General features: G+C 39.7%; 1 protein-coding gene and 2 pseudogenes across 18 annotated transcripts in view; 2 read left to right on the top strand and 1 right to left on the bottom strand.

The window, feature by feature from the left end:
* Positions 1-20602, top strand: part of ZBTB44 (zinc finger and BTB domain containing 44) — an 87648-nt gene that overhangs the window by 4543 nt on the left and 62503 nt on the right. The window lies entirely within an intron of this gene.
* Positions 5284-5366, top strand: LOC112204950 (small nucleolar RNA U3; annotated as a pseudogene).
* On the bottom strand, positions 12903-14886 carry LOC466851 (ATP-dependent RNA helicase DDX18-like; annotated as a pseudogene).

Genomic DNA, 20602 nt, shown 5'->3' with positions numbered 1-20602 from the left:
TCTTTAAAGAGGCAGGTAGTTGGTAGAGGTTTTATGACTCCATCTACTTTTTTAACTTTTTTTTTTTTTTTTTTTGAGATGCAGTCGCCCTCTGTTGCCCAGGCTGGAATGCAGTGGCTTGGTCTCAGCTCACTGCAATCCACCTCTGCACCCTGGGTTCAAGCGATTCTCCTGCCTCAGCCTCCCTAGTAGCTGGGATTACAGGCGTGTACCACCACGCCCAGCTAATTTTTGTATTAGTAGAGATGGGGTTTCACCATGTTGTCCAGGCTGGTCTCGAGCTCCTGACCTCAAGTGATTCACCTGCCTCGGCCTCCTGAAGTGTAATCCTGGCCTCCTAAAGTGCTGGAATTACAGACGTGAGCCACTGCGCCCAGGTGACTCCATCTACAACAAAACTGGCATAAATATGCTATGTACAGAAAAAAGGCATTTGGATGTGTAATCAGTGGAGATAACACATTTTGTTTGGGTTGGACCAAATTTGATATAAAATCATAATTATGTGATCTCAAATGAAGTTTTAAGAGGGAGCAGTGTTCATCTAAAGTAAGCAGAGCACAATTAGGCAGTTTATCAGCCTCTTGTCAACCAAGTGCTGAAAAGCAAAACTGTGCCTATAGTGTGTTTTCTTGTGTTCATCCTCACTGTCATAGGTCACACTAGCTGAGGCTGGCGTTGCAGGTGGTAAAGGAATTACCAAGGCAATTGTAGGTAAAGAAGGGCAGATTTATTAGAGAAAGTGTGAAAGTAGGTTGGTTGCAAGGGTGCAACGGGCAGATCAGCAAGAGAGAAGCTGACTGCCAGGAGACAATGGCTTGCTGGGGATGTTATAGGATGATGCTTCTGCTGTGTGCTGCAGAGAGGGCTATGTGCGGTACTGATAAGGCCAAGGTTGCAGTGAGCTAACTTGCATTTTTCTGTCAGCTGAGAGTCTGGTGATAAGTTGAGTGCAGAAAGCTTGTGAGTTATTTGTGCAAGAGGGCTGTGTGTCTTGGACCATGAAGAAAGGCAGACTTTTACCTTATCTGCTTTTTCTTTTTGCTGTACCCTTTTCCCACCCGCCTGACTCCTTTTCCCACCCGCCTGACTCCTTTTCCCTTACTAGGACTCCACAATCATGCTTTCAATAACAGAGTGAACATCTAGTTCCATTAGGGAGTGGAGTGGGAAGATGGGGAATGCTTGCACTTGGACCCATTCACCCTCATTCTGTCTTTAATCTCAGTAAAATACATACACTACCCAAGGTTCTTAGAACATATAAGGTGATGAAAAAGAATACTATAAACAGTTGCATGGGTATGTGTAGCCATGTAGCAGCTAGAACCTGTTGTGTAGGCTGAATGAACTAATACAGTGTTGATAATAATGCTAACATTTGTTACGCCCTTTCTGTATGCCAGCTGTGCTAAACATTTTATACATTATCTTCTTTAAATCTCACATTAACACTTTGACATTGCTACTAGTATCTTATTTTGCAGTAAGGAAACTGATATCTAAAAGCATTAAATGACTTGCATTGAGTATCACAATAAGTGGCCGACCCAGTTTTCAAATTCAAGGCTGTTTAGAGTTAGCACTTAGCTGCTTTGCTCCACCTCACAACTAAATGTAACAAGTCATAAAAATTGAATAAATTTTCAGTCACCATGAATAGGGAACTACATGACTGATGCTGTAACAACCTCAGAGATTGCAACGGGGATATGTTCTGAGAAATGCGTCGTTAGGCGATTGTGTCATTGTATGAACATCATAAAGTGTACTTAGACAAAACTTGATGGTATGGCCTACTCTGCATCTAGGTTATATGGTATAGCCTGTTGCTCCTAGGCCACATATCTGTACAGCATGTTACTGTACTGAATGCTGTAGGCTTTTGTAATGCAGTGGAAAGTATATGTATATCTAAGCATATCTAAAGCTAGAAAAGGTGCAGTAAAAATATGGTATTACAGGGTTGCGCACGGTGGCTCATGCCTGTAATCCCAGCACTTTGGGAGGCTGAGGCGGGTGGATCACCTAAGGTCAGGAGCTCGAGACCAGCCTGACCAATATAGTGAAACCCTGTCTCTACTAAAAATACAAAAATTAGCCAAGTGTGGTGGCATGCACCTGTAGTCACAGCTACTTGGGAGGCTGAGACAGGAGAATTGCTTGAACCTGGGAGGTTACACCAGTACCATGCTGTTTTGGTAACTATAGCCTTGTAGTATAGTTTGAAGTCAGGTAATGTGATTCCTCCAGCAGTGAGCCCAGATTGCACCACTGCCCTCCAGCCTGAGTGACAGAACGAGACTCTTGTCTCAAAAATAATAATAATATGGTATTATAATATGGGACGGTTGTGGTATTTGTGGTCTATCATTGAGGGACACATGCCACGCATGATTGTATATCATTTTCCTTTCTAATAGGTGCGGGAGTTTCTGACCCCTTGCTTCAGAAACTGCATTTAGATACTACTTTAAAAGGCATTTTAACAGTAGAGTAAAAATCAAGATGGATTGATGGATGGATAGGTATGTGATAAAACAATAACAGTAGAATTTTTTTTTTTTTTGAGACAGAGTCTTGCTGTGTTGCCCAGGCTGGAGTGCAGTGGCACAATCTCAGCTCACTGCAAGCTTCGTCCCCTGGGTTCACGCCATTCTCCTGCCTCAGCCTCCCAAGCAGCTGGGACTACAGGTGCCTGCCACCATGCCTGGCTAATTTTTTTGTATTTTTAGTAGAGACGGGGTTTCACCGTGTTAGCCAGGATGGTCTCGGTCTCCTTAAGTTGTGATCTGCCCACCTTGGCCTCCCAAAGTGCTGGGATTACAGGCGTTAGCCATCACACCCGGGCTACAGTAGAATGTTAATGGTGGGCTTTAGGTATGGCTATTCAGGTATTCAACTATAATTTTTTTTTTTTTTTTTGCTTGTTCTTTGATTTTTTTTTTTTTTTGAATGTTGATAGTTTTGGGGGTGCAGGTGGTTTTTGGCTATATGGATAAGTTCTTTAGTGGTGATTTCTGACATTTTGGTGCACCCGTCACCTGAGCAGTGTACGCTGTACCCAATGTGTAGTCTTTTATCCCTCACCCCACTTGCACCCTTCCCTCCAAGTCCCCAAAGTCCATTATATCCTTCATATGCTTTTGCGTCCTTGTAGCTTAGCTCCCACTTATAAGTGAGAACATACGATATTTGGTTTTCCATTCCTGAGTTACTTCACTTAGAATAATGGCTTACAACTCCATCCAAGTTGCTGCAAAAGCCACTATTTCATTCAGTTTTCATGGTGTAAATATACCACGTTTTCTTTATCTGCTCGTTGTTTGATGGGCGTTTAGGTTGGTTCTATATTTTTGCAATTGTGAATTGTGCTGCTGTAAGTGTGTGTACATGTGTCTTTTTCACATAATGACTTATTTTCTTTTGGGTAGATACCCAGTAATGGGATTGCAGGATCAAATGGTAGTTCTACTTTTAGTTCTTTTTTTTTTTGAGTGGAGTTTAGCTCTTGTTGCCCAGGTTGGAGTGCAGTGGCGCAATCTCGGCTCACTGCAACCTCTGCCTCCTGGGTTCAAGCCATTCTCCTGCCTCAGCCTCCCAAGTAGCTGGGATTACAGGCATGCACCACCACGCCCAGCTAATTTTGTATTTTTAGGAGAGATGGGTTTTCTCCATGTTGGTCAGGCTGGTCTCGAACTCCCGACCTCAGGTGATCCGCCCACCTCAGCTTCCCAAAGTGCTGGGATTACAAGCGTGAGCCATCGTGCCCAGCCTACTTTTAGTTCTTAAAGGAATCTCCATACTGTTTTTCATAGTGGTTGTACTAGTTTACATTTCCACCAGCAGTGTAAAAGTGTTCCCTTTTCACCACAGTCATGCCAATATTTATTATTTTTAATTTTTAAATTATAGCCATTCTTACAGGAGTAAGGTAGTATCTAATTGTGGTTTTAATTTGCATTTCCCTGATAATTAGGGATGTTAAACATTTTTTCATGTGTTTGTTGGCTGTTTTTATATCATTTGAGAATTGTCTTATGTTTTTTTTAACCCATTTTTTGATAGGATTGGTGGTTTTTGTTTGTGCGTTTGTTTTTGCTGGTTTGTTTGTATTCCTTGTAGATTCTGGATGTTAGTCCTTTGTTGGATGCATACTTTGCAAAAATTTTCTACCACTTTGAGTTGTCTCTTTACTCTGCTGATTATTTTTTTTGCTATGTAGAAGCTTTTTAGTTTAATTAGGTCCCATTTATTTTTGTTGCATTCGCTTTTGGTTTTTTGGTCATGAATTCTTTGCCTAAGCTAATGTCTAGAAGAGTTTTTCTGATGTTATCTTCCAGAATTTTTATGGTTTCAGGCCTTAAGATTTAAGTCTTTGATCCACCTTGTGTTGATTTTTGTGTAAGATGCAAGATGAAGATCCAGTTTCATTCTTCTACATGTGGCTTGCCAATTATCCCAGCACTGTTTGTTGAATAGGGTGTCCTTTCTCCACTTTATGTTTTTGTTTGCTTTGTCAAAGACCAGTTGGCTGTAAGTATTTGGCTTTATTTTGGGGTTCTCTATTCTGTTCCATCGGTCTACATGCCTGTTTTTATACCAGTACCATGCTGTTTTGGTGACTATAGCCTTGTAGTGTAGTTTGAAGTCAGGTAATGTGGTTCCTCCAGATTTGTTCTTTTTGCTTAGTCTCGCTTTGACTATGTGGGCTCTTTTTTGGTTCCATATGAATTTTAGAATTGTGTTTTCTAGTTCTATAGAATGATGATGGTATTTTGATGTGAATTGCATTAAATCTGTAGATTGCATTTGGCAGTAAGGTCATTGTCACCATATTGATTCTACCCATCCATGAGCATGGGATGTGTTTCCATTTGTTTGTGTCATCGATGATTTGTTTGAACAGTGTTTTCTAGTCTTCCTTGTAGAGATCTTTCACCTCCTTGGTTAGGTATATTCCTAAGTATTTTAATTTTTCTTTGGCAGCTGTTGTAAAAGGGATTGCGTTCTTGATTTGATTCTCGGCTTGGTCATCATTGGTGTATAGCAGTGCTACTGATTTGTGTACATTAATTTTGTATCCTGAAACTTCACTGAATTCATTTATCAGATCTAGGAGCTTTTCAAATGAATCTTGAGGGTTTTCTAGGTATAAGTTTGTATCATCAGCAAACAGCAACAGTTTGACTTCCTCCTTTGCAGCTTGGTATAAAATTCTTTAAATTTTGCTGTATGTAAAAGTTTTCAAAATAAAATGTTACTGACTAAAAATATATTCTTAGGACTGTACTTTCAGGGATCATTTCTATAGTTTGTTTCTAGAGAAGTTTCTCTGAATATATAGAGCACTGGAAAAATCCATTTTTTTTAAAAAAAGAAAAAAATATATGTATATTCTTATTATAAAGCAGTAATGGCAGCTGTGTAAAAACCAGTAACATGCTGTATCCTCCATGTCTGTGTACAATGATCTTCTGAAAAATTTATTAACTCTTCCTAGTCTTTTATCACTGAAAATGGTCAAGCATTAAAGACTGTTGTAAAGAGGGTTCCCTCATTACTTAGGAGGCTTCTAATTAAGCTTCTTCCAATATGATTTTTTAATACTCTTATAAATATTTCATGTATCAAATTTCTGCCTGTGGTTTCCTGACATTTTGTAACCCCTGTTGAATACACTCTATATAAGCGTTATGGGGTGTTTTTGCTTTTTAAGTGCTACCACATTCACAACTGTAATGGATAGTCCTTGGTACTTCAGAATAATTGTTTAAAATTTATCTCCTGTTAAGCTAAAAGTTACATTAGTTTTTCTTTGTTCTTTATAGTAGAAATACTTCACCCCATTTTAAGCAATGAGCTAGAAATATTCCAAGCCATAGGATTTAAAATAGTGATTGTATGTGTGCCTTTAAAAATTAAAAAAATACGTTAGATTTGTATTATGCTTGAAGGCCACATTGAGTGTTAAATTAATTTTTTCACTAATATTATTAGTTACAATGTTGATATTGGCTGGCACAGTTTTACATAACTTACCCTGGAGTAAATCACTGACTTGTATTATCATGTTATTTCACGTTGATAACTCTGTCTTGCAAGAGTGAAATGGGTGGCTGAAGCTTATTAATTAGAGAATAACATCCTTCTTTGTCTCCACGTTGAATATTCTTCCCTTTTAACTTTCCTTATATAGCTTTAAAAAAAAAACTCAAAATTACAGATGTTTGATACCTGGCCTTTTTACAATTTTGATATTCTTTTACTTCAGGATATTGCTATCCTTCTACAGGTATTAAATGATATTTTTGGGGGGTGTTTTTTTGTTTTTGTTTTGGTTTTTTTGAGATGGAGTTTCGCTCTTGTTGCCCAGGCTGGAGTGCAATGGCGCCATCTTGGCTCACCACAACCTCCACCTCCCAGCTTCAAGCAATTCTCCTGCCTCAGCCTCCCGAGTAGCTGGGATTACAGGCATGCGCCACCACGCCCAGCTAAGTTTGTATTTTTAGTAGAGATGGGGTTTCTCCATGTTGGTCAGGCTGGTCTTGAACTCCCAACCTCAGGTGATTCACCCACCTCGGCCTCCTAAAGTGCCGGGATTAAACGTGTGAGCCACTGTGCCCGGCCTTGGTATGTATTTTTTAATGCTGAAGTGATTTGCTATTGATTTGGTTTTGATAGTTTTTTACGCACTCAGCATAACTACAAACATCTTGGCAACGTGTAACTAAGACTGTGAGTCTCTGGAATCTAGTTTTTGTGGAACTACTACTCTCTAGCTTCTGAAACAACTTTAGATGATTCCTTTTAAAAATTATTTTCTTTTATTCCAATCTTAACCTGTTAGGTATCTGATCCTTGCCTATTCTTGGCAGATAAGCATATCCAATAGTGTATTTTATTAAATAATCGTGCTCTTTGATAAGAAAATAAAGAATAAGTTTTTCAGGGACTTAGATTTACTTATTTTGCTTTAATTTCACTTTTGTGTATGTGTGGGTATGTGTGATGGAGTTTCACTCTGGTCCCCCAGGCTGGAGCGCAATGGTGTGATCTTGGCTCCCTGCAACCTGCACTTTCCGGGTTCAAGAGATTCTCCTGCCTCAGCCTCCCGAGTAGCTGGGATTACAGGCGCGCACCACCACACCCAGCAGGTTTTTGTATTTTTTAAGTAGAGACGGGGTTTCACCATGTCAGGCAGGCTGATCTCGAACTCCTGACCTCAGGTGATCACCCGCCTCAGCCTCCCAAAGCGTTGGGATTACAGGCGTGAGCCATCACGCCCAGCCCTCATTTCACTTTTTTACTGGTGGTGTTTACTGTTGTGTGTATGTGTTTCTTCTACTTACAGCTTTTTCTCCTTTTTACATTTTTCCTGGGTTTTACTTTTTCTTTGGCTCTTTGCTCTTCTTACTTTCTGCTTTGGACCTTCCCACTGCTCATTTCCTTTTTGTGGCTTTCCATTACTGAATCAGGACGGTTTCTTTTGTCTTTGGTGCACTTCACATGCTGTATAAAACTAACCCATTCTTCCAAGAGAATTATTTTTATTTACAGGAATCGGTGCTTCTCTTTGTCTTTGTGTCCACTTGGTATTGTTTTTTCCTTCTTTCTACTTTCCGCCACTAGTTTTACCTAACTTCACTTTGAGAGGCAGTATAGCATAGTGTAAGGAGCACCAATTAGCATGCTAGCTGGGTTCAACTCTTGACTCTGTTACCTGTTGTGTGGCTAGTTCCTTAACTTGTCTATGCTGCCTTTTCGTCACTGGTAAATGAAGATACCTGGTGATAGCTGTCACAAAAGTTTATGTGAAAATTAAGTTACATAATATGTAAAGGGTACTTAGAACAATACTTGGCACATATTGGGTACTATGTAAGTATTAACTATAAACTAATGATTATTATTACTTTTTTTTTTTTTTGAGACAGGGTCTCCCTCTGTCGCCTAGGCTGGAGTGCAGTGGTGTGATCGTGGCTCATTATGGCCTTGATCTCCTGGGCTCACCGGGTTCAAGAGATCCTCCCACCTTAGCCTCCTGAGTGACTGGGACTACAGGTGCACTCCACCACTCCCATCTAATTTTTGTACTAGAGATGGGGTTTTGCCATGTTGCATTGGCTGGTCTCAAACTCCTGGGCTCAAGCAGCCTGCCCAACTCAGCCTCTCACAGTGCTGAAATCACAGGCATGAGCCACTGCACCTTGCCTATTGTTACTACTTTTAATATAAAATGGTTCAAAGCAGTTGGGTCTTCAGTGCCTCTTATCATACATCCTTCTACTTTTTTCTCCACATGTATTTATTTATTTGAGACGGAATCTGGCTCAATTGCCCAGGCTGGAGTGCAATGGCACAGTCTCTGCTCCCTGAAGTCTCTGCCTCCTAGGCTCAAGCCATCTTCCCAACTCAGCCTCCCAAGTAGCTGGGACCACAGATGCACACCACCACACGCAGCGGATTATTATATTTTTTGTAGATGCCCGCATCTACGTGATCTTACCATGTTGCCCAGGCTGGTCTTGAACGCTCACGTGATCTGCTTGCCTTGGCCTCCCAAAGTGGTGGGATTAAAGGCATGAGCCAGCATACCCGGCCTCCACGTGTTATTTTTCATGTTTCATTTTCTTAAAAATTCTACTTCATCATCTTTTCTCTCAGGAGTCTACCTCTTAAAACTTGAAAGAGGAGTAAAGCCAAAGCCAGACAAGAACTCTAGCTACTTCTCACCACGCCACCAATAAACTTAACTATAGCTGTACTCTTTCTTTCCTCTCCCCATCTCCCCAGCCTGGGCCTCTGCCTGTTTAAGGCTAATCCTTTCACTCATCCTCTGAATCCCATTTCCTTCTACCTATCTAGGGACCTTATACCATCTGTTATCACCCGTTTCCTGTATCTTTAACCTTTCCCTCTTTTCTGTGTCTTTTCCAACAAAAATCAAAACATTCTGTTTATATTTTACTTTAATAAAAAAAAAATCTGAGAGAGTAACAAGGGAAAAAAACATTTTCTAGCTTGTCCATTCTGTAAAAAATCAGTATCCTCGCCTGACCCCTTACTTCTGTCCAGCTAACCCCCTTGCTCTATTTTTAGAACCTAGCTGCTTTATGATGAATTATCTTTACTCACAGTTTTCACTTCCTCATGTCTGTATATTCTTTCTTTTTCTGTGGCAATCTTGCTTCTAATTCTACTTTTTTCTTATATGCTATTATAAGGTCATCAGTGATTCCTCTGTGGCTAAATCAAATAGACTTTGGTTTCTATCTTATTTGACCAGTCAGCAGCATTTGACACTGTCAATCACCACTCCTTGAAATACCTTGTACCCTTGGTTTCTGAAGTAACTCCTACTATGCTGGTTATTCTGTGTATCTGTCTCTTTCACAGGTTTCCCTTCTGCTACCCCGCCTTCACTTTTTTCCTCTTTTTTTTCTTAATTGGTCTAGCTAAAGATTTATCAATTTTGCTTATTTTTTTCAGAGAACCAAGTTTTGGCTTTAATTTTTCCTATGGCTTCTCTGTTTAATTTATGTCTGTGCTTTGTTTTGTCTATTTATTTTGGGTTTTCTTTGCTCTTTTTCTAGCTAAGGTAGACACATAGACCATTGATTTGTGTGTGTGTGTGGTGAAATACACGTAACATAAAATTTGCCATCATAACCATTTTTAAGGGTACAGTTCAGTGGCATTAAGTACATTTACATTATTATACAACCATCACCACCACCCATCTTTCAGAACTCTCTTCATCTTTCAGAAGTGTAACTCTGTGCTCGTTAAGTAGTAACTCCCCATCTCTCTCTCCCCACATCCCCAGGCAACCACCCTTCTACTTTTCTGTCTCTGAATTTGAGTGTCCTCTAAGTACATCGTGTAATCGGAATCATATGGTATTTGTTCCTTAATTATTGGTTTATTTCACTCACAAAATGTCTTCAAGGTTTGTTTGTGTTGCAGCATATATCTGAATTTCCTTCCTTTTTAAGGCTGAATAATATTCCATTGTGTATTTATGCCACATCTCATTAATTCATTCATCTCTTGTGGACATTTGGGTTGCTTCTACCTTTTGGCTGTTGTGAATAATACTGCTTTGAATATTAATGTACAAATACTGGTGTGTCCTTGCTTTCACTTCTTTTGGGTATCTACCCAGAAATGGAATTGCTGGATCATATGGTAATTTCTATTTTTTATTTTTTGAGGAGCCCCACTATACTGTTTTCTATAGTGGCTACGCCATTTTACATTCCCACCAACCGTGCACAAGGATTTTAATTTCTCCACATCCTTGCCAAGACTTGTTATTTTGTTTTTTTTTTTTTACTATTACATTAGACATTCACATGGGTATGAGGTGGTAAGTCATTGATATTTAGAGACCATCATTTTTTTTTTTTTTTCCCCCGAGACGAAGTCTCGCTGTGTCACCCAGGCTGGAGTGCAATGGCACGGTCTCGGCTCACTGCGACCTCTGCCTCCTGGGTTCAAGTGATTCTCCTGCCCCAGCCTCCCAAGTAGCTGGGATTACAGGTGCGTGCCACTATGCCTAGCTGAATTACAGTTAAAAATATATTCCAGTTTCCTTTGTTGATTCCTTATTTGACCAGCCCATGGGTTATTATTTAGAAGTGCATTGTTTAATTTCCAGATACTTAGGACTTTCTTGATATTTTATTACTTATTTTTTTCTGTTTTGGTGAAAGAACATACTCTGTGCATTCATTCCTTTAAAATTTATTAAGATTTGTCTTATGGCCCAGCATATGATCTTTCTTGGTGAACATACCACTTTGCACTTGACAATAATGTATATTCTATACTATAAATGTCAGTTTGGTGACGATGATTGCCCTTTACGGTTTTTTTTTAATGTTTTGAGACAGGGTCTCACTCTGTTACCCAGGCTGGAGTGCAGTGGATCGATCTTGGCTCACTGTAACCTCCACCTCCCAGGGTTAATAAATCCTCTCACCTCTGCCTCCCAAGTAGCTGGCACTACAGGTGCATGCCACTATGTGTGGCTAATTTTTGTATTTTTTGTAGAGATGGGTTTCACCATGTTTCCCAAGCTGCAGATCTTTTATCTTTACTGATGGTTTTGTGTGTGTGTGTGTGTGTGTGTGTGTGTCTGTGTCTGTGTGGTTCAGTTCTATAATTGCAGAGAGGTGATATTAAAATCTTCAACTATTGCTGGGCGTGGTGGCTCACGCCTGTAATCCTAGCACTTTGGGAGGCTGAGGCAAGCAGATAACCTGAGGTTAGGAGTTTGAGACCAGCCTGGCCAACATGGTGAAACTCCGTCTCTACTAAAAATACAAAAAGTGGCCAGGCGTGGTGGCACGTACCTGTAGTCCCAGCCACTTGGGAGACTGAGACAGGAGAATCGCTTGAACCCAGGAGTTGAAGGTTGCAGTGAGCCAAGATCATGCCACTGCACTCCAGCCTGGGTGACAGAGCGAGACTCAGTCTTTAAAAAAAAAAAAAAAAACTTCAACTTTAGGCCAGGCACGGTGGCTCACACCTGTAATCTCAGCACTTTGGGAAGCTAAGGTGGGTGGATTCGTTGAGCCCCAGGAGTTTGAGACCAGCCTGGGCAACATACTGAAACCCTGTCTCTACAAGAAAATACAAAAATCATCTGGGTGAGGTGGTGCACGCCTGTAGTCCCAGCTATTCAGGAAGCTAAGGTGGGAGGATTGCTTGAGTCCGGGAGGTCCAGGCTGTGTGTGTTGTGATTGTGCCTCTGCACTCTAATCTAGGCAACAGAGTAAGACCCTATCTCAAAAAAAAAAATCGTCAATTATTATTGTGGAATTATCTTTCCCTTTAATTTTGTCAGTGTTTTATTTTGAAGCATATACATTTTTTATTACTCACCTCTATCTTTGATAATACTTTGTCTTAAGTCTGCTTTATCTGATATTAAAGTAAGCCAACTCCAGCTTTCTTGTACGTACTGTTTGCATGATGTATGTTCTTCCATATCTGTCTTTTTTTATTTAAAGTGTGTTTCTTATAAAAAAACATATATTTAAGAATGCTTTTATCTCTTCTGACAATCTGTGACTTTTAGTCAAAACATTTAGTTTATTAAAAAGCAACATGTATTAGTTTGCTAGGGTGCCGTAACAAACTATGACGAAGTAGGTGGCTGTTAACAGAAATTTTTGTCTCATAGTTGTGGAGCCTTGAAGTTCGAAATCAGGCATAGGTAGGGTTGGTTCCTCCTGAGGGCCATGAGGGAAGCATCTCTTGTTCCACGTCTCTTTGCTTCTGGTAGTGCCTTGGCTTGTCTTCATGGGGCATCCTCCCTATGTGCATGTCTGTCTATAAATGTCCGCTTTATACGAGGACACCTTAATGATCTCCCTTGAACTTGATTACCTCTATAAAGACTCCATTTCCAAATAAGGTCCCATTCTGAGGCACTGGGGTTTAGGACCTCAACGTATCTTTTTAGAGAACCCAATTCAACCCCATACCAAGACATATATAAAGTTAACTGCTTGTGCAGAGGTAAGTTGGCGAAAGCCACAGTACTTGTGTACATATTTTTTTAAAAGGTACAAAAATTTAATTATATTAAAACAGTAACATACATTTGTGTGTATGAGGGAGGGATATTTAAAATTAAAATATTATATAATCACAAGAAAGACCTAATATTCTTGCTCTGCTCTTGGGCAACCAAGAAAATTAGAGCCTGTTTTATATCCCAAAAATAAAAAGAGACTTGATAGAAGTTACAGTGCTCAGTGCTTGCAACCCAAGTCAATTTATACTCTTGTTAGATAAGTTTAAATTCTAAAGGCTACAAAAATCTTATTAAATCAAGGGGAAAAAATTCATTTTAGGACAGTTATTCAAGATGAAAGAAAGGCATGTCTTCAATGAGAGAGCTGCCTGCTATCAGATGATTTCTTGCTAATGTGTTTAAAGATTTTGGACTTCTCAACTTTCTTGGTTTTCTGGTAGTCAAATCCACCACCACCTCCTCGCTTTTTCTGCTTGCCTTCATTGCCATTGACATTCAGATCAACAAAGGCAGGCACTTTGAAATCAAATGGCAGAGCAACTTGAGGCAAATTTAAGTTATTTACATTAAAGATCTGTTTCAGAGAATGGGAATCATAACCTCATATGTATGACTTATATGCTTCCTGGGCTGACTTAACGAAGAAAGTAGTTCTTTTCAATCAGTTTCTCAAGCTGAGACTGAATGTCAGAAATTTTAGACCAGGAAAAGTCAAATTCACTTAATGGAACCTTGGATTGTTTCAAGTAGAAGAAAACCCAATTATTCTGGGCCCAAAATTGGCAAGGCATGTCTTCTCCCATTTAGGCCTCTGGCTGTTCTACCTACACGATGAATATATTCCTTAGGGTCATCCGGATGGTCATAGTGAACAATCCAGTTGACTTAAGGAATGTCCAGTCCTCTTGCCACCACATCCATACACAATGTGTTCCCAAATCTGTGTTGCAGAACTGGAAGAATGTGGTCGTACGTTTATTTTGCTTTTGCTTTCCATGAATGGCCAAGACGGGCAAATCAATGTAGTTCAGCAACTCATAGTGGTATTTCACGGACATACAAGATGAAAAGAAGACCACGAGCTTCTTTCGGTTCTTCTTAAGGAATGTAAAGAGCAGAAGGAATCTCTTTTCAGAAGGACAAACAACATATCCCTGCTCAAGACCATCCACTGTTGTATTAGCTTTATCATCATCAACACTAACATACAATGGCTCCTTTTTTCAGAGAAATCCTTGCCAGGCCTTCAAAACTTTTCGAGTTTGGGTGGCAGAAAAGAGCATAGTCTGTCTACATGTTGGCAAAAGTTTAATAATCTGCTTTAATTCCTCTTCATACCCAACATCCAAGATACGATCAGCTTCATCAATAACCAGACACTGCAGGTTTTTATACATAAACCCTGGGATATTCTGCATATGATACAGCAGACGGCCTGGTGTGGCCACAGTGATGTTGATCCCATTAGCAAGTTTCTGTGCTTCAGCAGATCTGTTACTGCCACCCATTATCAACCCGTAGGTATGCACGTGGTGAGTCATTAGCTCCTTAAGAACACCAAAAATTTGCATGGCTAATTCTCTAGTAGGTGAGAGAACAAGGACTCCGGATGCATTCCTGGGCATGAATTTTAACAATGAGTTCTACTGCAGGTTTGAGAAAAGCCAGGGTTTTACCACTGCCTGTTTTTGCAGCTGCTAGAAGATCCCTGCCTTCCAGAAGTGGTCTGATACTTTCATGCTGAATTTCAGTCATGTTGGTAAAACCCTTTTTTTTTTTTAACTTCAGAGTTTTCATTGACAATATTATGTAGAGAAGCAAATGAAGTATCCTCAAATGCTCCTGTGAGTCCCAGGGGCAGGCTGGGCACCTCACTGTCATCTTCATCATTATCTGGCTTCTCTACGTTATTTTCTGTTTCTTTAGGAGCCTCGGCACTTTCTTCTCAGATTCCTCTTTGTTTTCAGTTTTTGCTTTTTTTGTATCAGTCCCAGCATCATTCACCATTTTTCTCTTTTGATTCTGAATTGGGAGACTGCATTGCTGCTTCTCCATTGGTTAATACGGTGGATTTCTGGGGAGATTTTTTAGGTTTTATATTTTCCACTGCTTCTTGAGACATGTCTCCATTTTGAGCTTCTGATAAGCCCACATTCATAGAATGTTTTGATTTTTTAACCCTTCTACCTCTCATTGTTTCTTCAGACACATCTCCATTTTGAGTTTCTGACAGGGTCAGATTTGAGGCCCCTGCAACTTTAGGTTCTGGTGCCGCAGTTTGAGTTTCTGCTTCTTGATCTTCTTGCGCAGGAGTTTTTCATTGGCAGGTGAGACATTGCTGTCCAAGAAGTGCCTAGATCATGACGTCACACAGTACAGCTACTCAGTTCTCGGGGCTGATGTTGCTTCCACTTGTATACATATTTTAAAGCGTATATGCAGTTGAACTCTTGAGTACTTGGTGTGAACACTTAAAAAGTCTTTAGGGAAAATAAGGAGCTCTTTAAATGCTAGTTGACTAAAACTAACTTGAATTTTACTTGCTCATGTAAGGAGCCAAATGGATGAATAAGATAGATAGGCCCTCTATTCAGTCTTTCTTTCTAGATAAAATAATATGATGTGAATAGCAGATATCCCTTAAGTACTCTGATTAACCTGTTTTGCCTACCGTTCCATTATTGGAACACTAAGCATGTGGGAGTTATTGCTGTCCTGCTCAAGGTCATCGCTAAGGTCTGATTGCAAAAATTCAAATAATTGCAACCTCTGGCATAAATGGGTTAAATTATTATAAACGACAACATAATGGGGTGGGGAGAAATAACTGGGAATTGAAGTTTTTTTTTTTTTTTTTTGGTCATATAGACCTTTGTGTAAATCATGGTTTTGTTAACTTAGTTATAGGGAAATGGACAATTTAATTTGATTTTCTGTCTCCTCATTTAACACTGGATTTATTTTTATTTTTATTTTTATTTTTTTAAGACAGAGTCTCTCTCTGTCACCCAGGCTGGAGGGCAGTGGCGTGATCTCAGCTCACTGCAACTTCTGCCCCCCAGGTTCAAGCAATTCTTGTGCCTCAGGCGCCTGAGTAGTAGCTGGGGTTACAGGCATGCACCACCACACCCAGCTAATTTTTGTATTTTTAGTAGAGACGGGGTTTCGCTGTGTTGGCCAGGCTGGTCTCAAACTCCTGGCCTCAAGAGATCCACCCATCTCGGCCCCACAAAGTACTGGGATTACAGGTGTGAGTTACCGTGCCCGGCCTATAACTGGATTTAAAAAATCCTTTTACCAGAGCTTGTGAGTCCAGAGTGAGATAGTGACACTTGGTGGGAGTTACTCAATGTATATTATCTTCTCTTGATGTAGAAAGTAACAATCAGCATGACTTGGTGACTACTAACGAGAGGAAATTCTAATCATTTAATGTTTCTGATTTAATTGATTTATTGATAACTCTCCATTACTTTTTCAAATCTCTGAACTAGAAAGGGCTTATTCATAGAGTAAAATGATTAGAATCTTTGTTTCATTGAAAAACAACTAGTTATAAAATGGTTTTTTTGTTTGTTTGTTTGTTTGTTTGTTTGTTTTGAGATGGAATTTCGCTTTTGTTGCCCAGGCTGGAGTGCAATGGTGCAGTCTTGGCCCACGGCAACCTCCGCCTCCCAGGTTCAACCGATTCTCCTGCCTCAACCTCCCAAGTAGCTGAGATGACGGCGTGCACCACCATACCCAGCTAATTTCTTTCTTTTCTTTTCTTTTTTTTTTAAGTAGAGATGGAGTTTCGTCATGTTGGCCAGGCTGGTCTCAAACTCCTGACCTCAGGTGATCCACCTACCTTGGCCTCCCAAAGTGCTGGGATTATAGGTGTGAGCCACCACGCCCGGCCAAATGGTCTTTTTTTTTTTTTTTTTTTGATACAAGATCTTGCTGTCATCCCGGCTGGAGTGCAGTGGTGAAATCACAGCTCACTGTAGTCTCAACCTCCCAGGCTCAAGTGATCCTCCTGCCTCAGCCTCCTGTGTAGCCAGGACTACAGGTGCACAGCACCACACTTAGCTAATTTTTTTTTTTTTCATGTTTAGTAGAGACAAGTTCTCTCTGTGTTGCCCAGGCTGGTCTTGAACTCCTGGGCTCAAATGAGCTTCCTGCCTTGGCCTCCCAAAGTGCTGGGATTATATGCATGAGCCATTGTTCCAGGCCTAAAATTATCTTTTTAAAACTCAGATAAAGTAGTCCATTTGAAATTCTCCTTGAAAACTTAAAAAACACTTAAGGGAAGTAAACTAGTGTGAAATAAAGATCACAAAACACTTTCAGTAGTGTTCAGAAAAAGAAAAAGCATGTTCCCAAATACGAGTTCTCATGTGAATCTAATCTAAAAACTTGGCTCATATCATGGGAAAATACCTTTACTTAGATTGATAAGAGTGACAAGTTTAGAGCAAAATATAAAATATGAGGTACTGCTATATTTGTAAAGTAAAAAAGAGTCTTAATAGTGAGAAACGTCTTAATAACTTTTGGTGGGGTGGGTGAGTTGTAATTTTCACTAGTTTGAGTACACGTATACATTTTCCATGTAAGTTTAACATGAAGTTTCTACGTTGAGCTGTGGTTCTTCCATTCCTAAATCAATTGTTTTAACAGGTTTCCTGCAAAACATTTGTATGTTGTGTATGTTACACTCTTAAAATACTAATTTATATGTTTTGTTTATCATTTGCAATTAAGCTTTTAATAATAATGTGATTGAACATAAAAGAATAATACGCTTATCCCAAAAATAAGCACCGTAAATCAAGAACATTTATTCAGCAATTTTTCAATGCACACTTTTATTTATTTTTTTAATTTTTAATTTTTTTCTTATGATCTTGTTGCATACCAGTGTATGTACTCTTTTAGGCAGTTATAGAATATAGACAAGGCTCAGCCTTTTCTGTCAAGTCTCATTAGGCCCATGGGTGAGCAAAATCTGTAAACTACTTACTGATCACTTGTATGTAAAGTATTATACTGGTGAATAGAGTAGTGACTTTTTTTATGGAATCACTGCAGTATAATAAGCCATATTAAGAGTATAACACATAAATGGTATAGAAACAGAAATAATTAAGAACATCTGCTGGTTTGTCCACACAAATCTTGTACACAAATGTGCATAGCGGCTTTATTCGTAATAGCCCAACTGCAAACAACTCAAGTCTATCAACAATTAAATGATAAACAGATTGTGTTACATCCATGCAGTGGAATAGTATTCAGCAATAAAAAGAACAAAAATCCTTACGCTCAACAGCATGGATGAATCTCAGAGTAATTATGTCCATGAAAGAAGCCAGAAAAAAAGAGTACATACTATATAATCCCATTTATATAAAATTCTAGAAAATGGAGCTACTAAAGTGTAAAGCACATTGATAATTCCTGGCAAGGACAGGAAGGTGAGACTGCAAAGCAACTTACAGAAATTGTGGCAGTATTCCTTATCTTGATTGTGGTGGTGATATATATGTTATAACTCATCAAATTGTCCACTATGCAGTTTATTGTACATGAATTATATCAGGAAAGCACTCATAAAGTGATTTTTAAAGAACCTATGCTGGAAGTACAGATGTGATTGATTCCATAAATATATTGGAATAATCCTTGGAGAGATTAGAGTGTATACCCTGGTAAACCTAAATTGATACGCTATCAAACACAGGATCAGTGAGTCCCAACAGAACTACCACCAGAGTTCAGTGTAGAGAAAGACAGCTTGGTTTAATAGTAAAATGAGGATAGGATTTAATTAAAGTCAGAGGCTCTGAATTTGAATCCCTGTTAGGCCATATTTTCTCTAATCTTTATTTTTCTCATCTTTAGTTTCATTAAGATTTTAAGATCCAAAGAATATATTTGAAAGTACATCTGAAAGTGACATTAAAAATGGAAGGCTGGCCGGGCGCGGTGGCTCACACCTGTAATCCCAGCACTTTGGGAGGCCGAGGTGGGCGGATCCCAAGGTCAGGAGCTCGAGACCAGCCTGGCCAACATGGTGAAACCCTGTCTCTACTAAAAATACAAAAATTAGCTGGGTATGGTGGCATGCGCCTATAATCCCAGCTACTCAGGAAGCTGAGGCACGAGAATTGCTTGAACCCGGGAGGCGGAGGTTCAAGCAATTCAAGAGCCAAGATTGCGCCACTGCACTCCAGCCTGGGCGACAGAATGAGACTCCGTCTCAAAAAAAAAAAACAACAAAGGCTTTCCTGACATTTAGCTTAGAAGGGAAAACAAAATAAAGTAGAATTTGACCTGTGGAGATCAGTGAGGAGGGAATTCCAAAAAGGGACCAGAGCTGGGGGAGTGGGAATATGTATGATATATATGGAAAATGATGAGTCAAAAGCAGTTTAGAGCAAAGAGTTCATTTTGCAGAGCAGGGAGGGAGAGATAGCAGCTTAAAGTATCTAAAAGCATAATAGAGAGATTATAAAATAGCGAGAAAGTTTACCATCAGGATATAAGTTGCTGTTACTAGCCCTGTAACCTTAGCCAAGTCATTTAATTCTCTGAGCCTTAATTTCCCCATCAATGTAATGGGAGATGATAATAGTTCTGCCAGATCTCAAGGATTTTATGTATTTAAATCAGTCCATGTCAGATGTGATAGGGTGTAGGATAGTGCTGAAAAGTACCAAGTACTGTTGATAGTTCAGCGTGATTATCAAGCTGTGGGCTAATAAGTGTCTGGACTCAGATAATTGTATTTTAGAGACAGTTTAAATAACAGTAAAGATTAATATAAGGCCAGTGAGACTGAAGGCAAGGAGATCAATCAGGATGCTGTTTCAGTAGTCCAAGGCAGACGCAGAGACAGTGGCAGTGGAGAAAGGAAGGGATGGATTTGAGATAGGTCTTGGTGACCAGGTCTGTGTTAGGAGGAAAAGGGGAAGAGAAATTGTATTAGTTTTCTGTGGCTGTTGTAATTAATTATCACAAATTAGATGGCTTAAAACAACAAAGTAATTTCCTCACAGAAGCTTGAAATAATCATAACTGGGTTGAGATCAAGATGTTGGCAAGTGCTCCTTCCCTCCGAAGGATCTAGGAGAGAAACCATTCCTTGCCTCTTCCAGCTTATGTGGGCTGCAGGCATATTCATCTTGTGACCATATCATTCATCACTAGTCTTCACGTTGCTACACCACCTCCTCTTCCCCACTTTTCACCTTCTCCTGTGTGTGCCAAGTCTACATCTGCCTTCCTTGTATAAGGAGACTTGTGACTGTATTTAGGGCCCACCTGGGTAATCTGGGATAATCTCCCCATTCCAAGATATTTCATCACATCTGCAAAGCCATAAAGGTATCATTCACAAATTCAAGGGATTAGAACATGGACATTTGGGGGTTTTAGCTTTTTGGAGCTGGTCCTGTCATTGACCAGAGTACTTGAAAAAGAAGAATGCATTTTTCAGAGATGATAATGAATTCACTTGGGACCTGCTGAAGTACCTATGGGCCATGTGTATGAGGGTATTCAATTTATGTTATCAGAAAACCTTGAATCAGGTGGCTTAAACAATACGGACATTTATTTAAAACAAAAAACAGCCTCAGAGTTGGTTAAATTAGCAATTCAGTGACATCCTTGAGGACATAAGTTCTTGCTTTGCCATCCTTAGGCTGGCTCTCCTATGGTAACCAAACGATCCCCACAATTCTAGGCCTTCAATACAGATATGAAAATTTAGTTGGCTTGTTTTGTGTGCCCCACCCCCACCTTTTTTTTTTTTTAAAGTCTGCAAGGAAACCTAACTTCTGAAGCTACCCATTAGCTTCTATTTTTCTTGGCCAGATAAACATTCTGTTGACCACCATCTTTTACCTAAATCTTTTTTTTTTTTTTTTTTTTTGAGGCAGAGTCTTGCTCTATTGCCCTGGAGCTGGAAGTGCAGTGGGATCTCGGCTCACTGCAACCTCCGCCTCCGAGTTCAAGCAATTCTCCTGCCTCAGCCTCCTGAGTAGCTGGGATTACAGGCATGCGCCA

The sequence above is a fragment of the Pan troglodytes genome, chromosome 9 (genome assembly GCF_028858775.2).
Source record: "Pan troglodytes isolate AG18354 chromosome 9, NHGRI_mPanTro3-v2.0_pri, whole genome shotgun sequence".
In the NCBI taxonomy this organism is placed as follows: Eukaryota; Metazoa; Chordata; class Mammalia; order Primates; family Hominidae; genus Pan; species Pan troglodytes.
The sequence above is the reverse complement of the archived record's forward strand: the minus strand, read 5'-3'. Positions and strand labels throughout refer to the sequence as shown.